The sequence below is a fragment of the Hipposideros armiger genome, unplaced genomic scaffold (assembly GCF_001890085.2).
Source record: "Hipposideros armiger isolate ML-2016 unplaced genomic scaffold, ASM189008v1 scaffold_361, whole genome shotgun sequence".
Taxonomy (NCBI): domain Eukaryota; kingdom Metazoa; phylum Chordata; class Mammalia; order Chiroptera; family Hipposideridae; genus Hipposideros; species Hipposideros armiger.
The window spans coordinates 1,595,273-1,602,559 of NW_017731711.1; the positions used below are offsets into that span (position 1 = coordinate 1,595,273).

General features: G+C 47.3%; 1 long non-coding RNA gene across 1 annotated transcript in view; it reads right to left on the reverse strand.

Moving 5' to 3' along the window:
* LOC109392986 (uncharacterized) overlaps positions 1–6,343 on the reverse strand; it is a 10,147-nt gene extending 3,804 nt beyond the window's left edge. Inside the window, exons 1-3 of the long non-coding RNA XR_002126155.1 lie at positions 5,954–6,343; positions 5,285–5,403; positions 4,207–4,267 (exon numbers count right to left, since the gene is read on the reverse strand). This is a non-coding gene — a long non-coding RNA (uncharacterized LOC109392986). The remainder of the gene's footprint in view (positions 1–4,206; positions 4,268–5,284; positions 5,404–5,953) is intronic.
* Positions 6,344–7,287: the final 944 nt, after the last annotated feature.

Consider the following 7,287-nt stretch of genomic DNA (forward strand, 5'->3'; position numbering starts at 1 on the left):
GAAAACTGTCTGGCTGCCTGCGTCTGATTGATCCTGCCGGGTGGTTTCTCTGGGATTTTTCGTAATGAAACAAGAGAGCCCAGGGATGATGCATCTTAAGAAAGTGACAAAAACAGTTGACTATTACTCATACGGGCTTTCCAGCGACGCGAGGAGCCGGCGCTGAGAGGCGCCAAGGCCCCTGTTCTCAGTTCTCCGCCGCAGAAACCCCAGGGCGGAGCCCGAGCTGGGCACACTCGGAAGGGGCGCCCGGGGGCGTCCGCGAGGGCCACAGCCCCCCCGGGGGGGGGCGGGCTCGCACACCTTCCAACTCAGCCCTGAGAAGGTGCAGAGGGAAGCCCAAGGGGCGGGCCCGGAAAGCACGCGGCCGCTGCGCCCTGGCCCTGCCCTCGGGACCCGCGAGAGTGCGGGTGAGCGGCCTCAGGGCAGGCGAGGAGCGAACCGCAAACCCCGGGGCGGCGAGCGCGGGAGCTGGGGAGCCGCGGCTCCCACCCGAGGATGTTCCGTCAGAAATGTGTGGGGAAGGTGTCTGAGGGAAAGGTGTCTGAGGGAGAGGCCGCTGCGGAGGCCCCCCGTCCTCCTCCCACTGGCAGGGCCTCTGGCGCCGGAGTCGGCCCGACCCTGACTACCTCGTCCTCCGCCAGAGGCCGTGCGGAGCGAAGCCCGAGGCTCTTCTGGCCCCGTGGTCGGAGCCGCGTCTGCGCCCTCGGAGTCGTGTCCTGGGACACGAATAGGGCGAGGGCGGTCAGGAAAGGCGCAGTTCCTATTTCACCCATTTACTGCGAGTCTGCCTCGGGTTAACAAGCGGCGAGTGGTAACTGGCGCCTCAGTCGTCTGTGCGTTTAAGAAAGCCTCTCCCGTCCAGACGGGTGACATCACTCCCGCCCGGGCAGGGTGCGCCCTCGGGTGGACACCACCTTTCCGGGGTCCGGCCAGCACTGGATTCACGGTGGGCCAGTCGCCGCGCTCGGGGCCAGGTTTGCCGAAAGGCGTCGGGAGCAGGGGCAGCGGAGTCGCGCCTACCCGCGGCCAGGTCTAGCGTCACCCACCGACGGCTCCTGGGCGCAGCCCTCCGGCCACGTGCTCCGGAGGCTGCAGCCAAGTTCAGCTTTCGTCGGCGCGGTGAAAGGCGCCTAAACCCGGATCCTGAATGCCCAGAGGGAATGGGATCGCCCCCCACCGGGTTAACCAGTCGGCTTCTGGAAACAACTGTCCCGCCCCTTGATGTCTGCGTTGGGGTGGGGGAGGGGAATCCAGGAAGAAGGTATCTTAAGTCTTTCGGCAAAAGCCAACTGAGAGTAGGTGGGAGAGACTGGGATCTGATAGCGACCATCTGCAACCCGCTCCCCAAGGTGACTGGCTCCAAGCCTGTTATGAAATGGGCTAACAGCAGAGCACTACCTAGAAATCCAAATTTCCCTACCACACTGATGCCTGGAATAGTCCTCTGGCCTCACTGTAAAACTAAGTTTGCTTCCATTCTCCTCCCACTTCCCCAAAAGGGAAAACTCAGCGTTGGCTCCAGATCTTAACCTAGTTTTGCTGACCCCAAATTAAAACATCTCTCTTTCCAGTGTCCAGTGACAAAGGTGATTGTAGAAAGTCTTCCTGGAAATCACGTTCTTTAGAATGAGGCTATTAACTATACAAGTTGCTTTCCTGATATTTCCTTCTGGAACAAGATGAAAATCCCCAATAAAAGCCAGGAGTGACCCAAAGTATTCCTACTATGCTGTTTAGAGTGAGGTAGAACAAACAAAAAAACTTCATTCCTCCCCCCTCCAATTTTTCATTTTCTGATAAACTTTAAACACCTTTGCATTTTTAAGATCCAGGTGGCATTTTATTGGTAATTTAACTTAAGGGTTGATACTAAATTTTAAAAGTTCATTTTGTCTTAACTATCACTTGAGTTTCTTTTCATTAATCAAAAGAGCCTTAAGTTTGTTTAAAACACTGAGTTTCTTTCCAATACACCACACTGCTTGCCCTCCCTATCTGGTTCAGGGCATCTAAAAAACAAATACTACCACACATTTATGCATATTAAAATCATGAGGTCATATATGCAAATTAACACTATTAAACTATATGTTTTCAAATATCTAAATTAAGAATTTAGGTTCAATATTTTCCTCTAAGGTGAGAGGACTTTTCGGTTTTCATAAAATTGAGTAACAAATAATATTGTTACATATAGGTATCTAGTGGTTTATCTGGAATTAAGTACGTTTTTAATGAAATAAGCCTACACTGATGAGGTTGCTTGGTGGCAGTAAGAATGTGGAGGGAAAGAGAGAGAAATGTCGGTGCGAGTAATTGTCACCCTGAACACAGTGAGTTTGTTTTTTAAATTTTCAATCTTTTCCTATAGTTGCCAAGGCTTCCATTTCTGCTATGGATGTATATGTGCACAGGGTCTATGGTTTTGAAGCAGCAAAGAACGATGTGCTGCAGGTGACTCCACTTAAGGGTTTAGGAAAACCTTGGATGCATGCAGTTCTATGGTGCAGAGCCTCGGCCAACAGGAGCCCCAAAGGCAAGCTCTGCAGATGTCTTCTACCCTGGTGTGGACAGCAACGTTTCTGGCAGAGGCCTGTGGGTTGGACAGGACCCCTGGGAACAGAAGCATGGAGTGGGAAACATCCCAACTATAGTGGCACCAGCCTCGTCCTGGACAATGAAGGAGCAAACATCACAGACTTGTTTCTTCCACACAAAATCAGTTGGTGAGGTTTTTTTTTCACTTCCTTTCATTTTATGAAAACAGAAATTCAATGCAAAATGGCTTTCAAACAAAAATACACAGAAATCAGGAAATTCAATTTTTTAAATTCAGGGCAAACCATGTTTCATACATAACACATGCCAGAATTTCCTTGTGGCAAGCAAATTCACTGAAGACTGAGATCTGCAGTGTATCACAATACAATGTAAAACCTACAAGCATGGCTTCCCTTTCTTTTAGTCTTAATTGCAATACGATGGTAAATCTGGTTTCAGATCAGGGAAAGTGTGATCTACTTGTAATTATTATATAGTCCATGCCTGCCTAGATGTAATCCAGTCTATAAGATGATGTTTCTAAAATTAAGAGGAAATTTTTAAAAAATCGTTTGACAGTGTGACGTTTCCATCTTTTTTTGGCCATAGGCCTGGGATAAGCTTTTTCTACTATCCTGTGAGTTGTTCCCAATCCTCACTGGGGACAGGAAACTAGCAGAAGTTAGGTCAAAGATGCTAACAGAGACTTTCTGCTTGGGACCAACCTGAAGACCACATTTTCCACTTTGAAACTAACACCCACGCACTGTTGCTGCAGTGAGAGCAGTAACGCATTATGTAGACATCAAAAAATTCTGTGTAATATGGTGGGGAAGGTAAGATATACAGAAAAGATGGAGTTCCCCCCCCCATTATCCCAAGGGGTAAAAATGTCAATAACAATACATACAGTAAATAATAAAGAACCAGATTAACAGTTAACCTACTAAATGGTCCTGTTCTTAAGGTTAGAGAGCACCTCCTTTACCCTCCCCTTACTTCTCATTCTCAATTCTTGACTTGTAGAAAACAAATCTAAATAGGTCTGCATTTATTTTCTAGAGAGTTCAAAGGCTGAAGGCATTTTCAGATTCAGGTATCCTGCAATTAATGTTAGTCCTTCGTGGAACAGGGGGTTCTCCCCTAACCCTGGAAACAAAATAGAATCAGAGATTCCTGAGCAGGCAGTGGCAACCTCTGGACAGAATTCCTAGAGAAGCTTCCAAATTTCACCAAGAACTGAGTTTCTACAGAACTAAGAGTTTCTGAAACTGAAAAAGGGGAAGGGGGGCTCTTGGGCACTGAGTGTAGAGAACACACATGTAGGTGTGTGGGGGGAAAGGCGGGATAATGGTCAGGTCCTGATTTTATCTGCAGACTGTAACCTATACAGCTGGGATTAGATCACTAAGAACACTTCCTGGGGGGTTTCTGGCAGATCTTGGCTATGTCCAGGTGCCCTTTGTTTCGTTGTGGAATTTCATGTTAAAGGCCCTCTGCCCCACCCTCCGAAGTCACCCTTTTCTATGGGAGAAGAGAAATCTCCCACAGGGGAAATCAACTTTTAAAGTACGTGAACAGTCCTCATCTCCTCGTAGGTCTGAAGAGAACTCAGCAGGTTGGCATTTTCCTGCTTTCTAAATACATCACCCACCAACTTACCAAGGGTGTTGCAGTAAGGGCGGACAAGCAGTGTGTAAAATAAAAGGAAAGGAAATGCGACCTTAAAACAGAAGTAGAAAAATTAGTGTTATTCTAGTCTCTTCTTTCCCCGATCCTTCCCTCCCCTGCCTCTGAGATTAAGCCACCAGAGTCCTCTAGAACACTCTGAGTTTCTGCTCTTAAACGGCAGTTCCTTTTCCAAGGAGCAACAAAGTCTGTTTTCAGATGTGGGGCCTCAGATGCTCTGTTATTGCAGTTTAATTTTGTCGTTGTTTCTTTTCAAAGATTATTTGAAATGAATTGTTTCTTTTGTTTACTATCCAACAAACGACCTCTGCTAATCTTGTATTTTATCTCCCTAACATATGGAAAAGCTATTTATTCTAGCCAATCACAATAAAGTGAAGAAAACCCCATTTTATGGAAAAATATATATCACTAGTCTGTTGATCATTAAAGATATGATTACCAGTGAAAACCCTCTGAAGGTGGCACATTTATGCTTCCAGGAACAGATGGGGACACGCATTTTCCTTGCAAATACTTTTGAAATTGCTCTACTGGTAGCAGTATAAAAATGATATACAGATGCCAGGGCCAGCATGGCCAGGATGAGTGCGCCAGATTTACACAGTAAAGCCTTCACACGCGGGCTGTCAGTTTTGATTGATCTCTACTATACCTCAGGAACTTGTTGACTAGGTAGGGAAACAGTGCAAATAATTCACTGCAGCTAGTCAGATAATTCACACAACCAATCGGTCTGCTTCACTTTCTGGCTGTGACTTATGAGCCTTCCCTACAAAGATGCATCGTTTTCCAGCTTGAGCAATATTCAATGTCAGGGAAGAGAAGGTATTAAAGCCACACAAAAGGAGGCGGACTATCGCAGGACCAGAAGTTGTTTTGGTAATGGAGGCCAGATCCTGCTCTACTCTAAGTCCTACCAGAGCGTTCAGGCTCAATTGTCATTATCATATTGATTAAAAAAAAAGTTCATCATAGTGCAATTTTAGGTTTAACGCCAACGGATTGGGAAAGAGCAAAGAATTATCCCACAAAAGCACAACATTCTTACCGCAGGGACGTTTCCCTGTTCCAGTTCATTGATGGAGTTGATTAAGTTTAAATGAAGCAGACACTGGATAAAAGTAAGGGTATTGACCACTGGGCACCGCGATCCGTGCTTGAAAGGACCTGATACATGCAGAAAAGCAAGATTTGCTAAATGCTCTAATCTTCAATCAAATCTTACATCAATACAGACAAAGTTTGGTAATGAGAGATTCAATGAAGCATGCGGGAGAAAGAATTAATCCTCTTGGTCTAAACTGGCTTCAACTTTGAAGCTTGCTCCGAAGGAAAGACAGTTATCTAAATGCTAAATAAGAAACTTATTGTACTTTTCATGGCATGCTAATCTTTTGTCTATTTCATCTCTATTATGTGTATGCTCCTCGATTGCAGTTGTCATGGTGATTATATCAAGCCATGCTCGGGGAATGGTGGTGAGAAACCAGGCGCAGAGGTGGAAAAGACCCCCACGCAATCCACAGTACGGGGGGAAAAAAATAGAGGGGCAAAAAGAAGTAGGTGGGCACCAGATGTCTCCCGGGCTCCTTCCCGCCAGGCTCTGGCCCGGCTCGGGTCAGGGCCAAGGAGGCTTGGGCTTTCCTGCGCCTTAACGGGCGTGGTCCCCCCAGCCAAGCGAGCATGTAGTGGGGAGGGGGTCAGGCATCTTTCATACCTCACAAAGGTTCCTAGCTTTTAGTCCGGAGGCTCCTCCCCCTCCTCACTGCGTTCCCTTCCCCCAAGTGCAGCAACCAGCTGGGTGGAAAGGACTCCTGCAAAGGGAAGGGGGAGAGAGGCAAGGGCTCAGGCACAGGTGGCCCCACCCTGCATGGCTGTGCCCCGCGGCGGGAAGTTGAGTGTAAGACCTTGACTGCCGGAGAGGAACGCAACCGAAAGGAGCGGCCCACCTAGCCCAGGCGGGAGGTGGAAACTATAGGGTCATCGGGGGGCCTTGGCGACCAAAGGTGACTCTGGGCCCTTTATATGTTTTACAAAAGTTGCCAAATTAAGACGGGATTATAACTGCTCGAGTCCTTGTCAGGGCTGAAAGGTTGGGAGCCTCAAATATACCCCGGCAGTGTTGATGAAAAGCTTAAAAAGTAATAAAAGGGAGAAAAGAGCAGGGAAAGTAACATGTATAACTCTTATTAAAGAAAAGAGCCACGGAGAGGTTGTGAACTTGAATCACTGTTTGAACTTTAATTTGTTCATTAACAGGATTTGCCCCTCACTGGGAATGTTATTACTTCCCTTTGCTGATCAGCAACAACTCTGGACATAATGAAAGAGTCTGGCAAAAAGTTAAATGCCTAGTAATTAATTCATTTAATTGAAAAACGGGTAAGAGAGTGAGGTCCCACCACAGGAGCAGAAGGCAGAGGGGTTGGAGGAGGGGACAGGCTGAAATCTGCACTGAGGCCCTCTCCAAGGCCCAGTGCCCTGCCGGCCACCCATGGGGGAGGGGAGATTTGGTCTCTGATGAGGCTTCTTCAGCAAAATCAATGTCAGCAGCATCCTGAAGACCCTCTGACCAATGCCACCTGCCACTGGTCCAAACCCTCTGGCCAGAGTTTCAGCCTGGAGGTACTCTGGAAGATCTGTTAGGGTGGCATGGATAAGAGAAATCCTAAAATAATATATATTCAGAAAATCTTTCATTAAAAAGTGGGTAAACGTCTTTTGCTTTCTCCCCTCCTACCCTTGTGACAGGTTTCTTTTGCAATCTTCTGTTTCCAGGCCGGAGTGAAGAGGAGTGTCAGAGGCTGGATATAATTTGCATGTTTGCATCTTAATCAGCCTTATAACACCATGCTTTCTCCCCCAAACCCACCCCAGCAGATGATTTAAATCAACTCAGGAGAGGAGAAATCAAATACACTCCTTGCCCCTGCTCAGAAGTGACAGCACTAACTCAGCTGGCTCTGCCTCTAACTGCACAGGGCCTGCCTTCTCCTTTGTCACTTATCTCCTTTCTGTGTTTGTCAACCACTGTGCACAATGCCCTTGCAT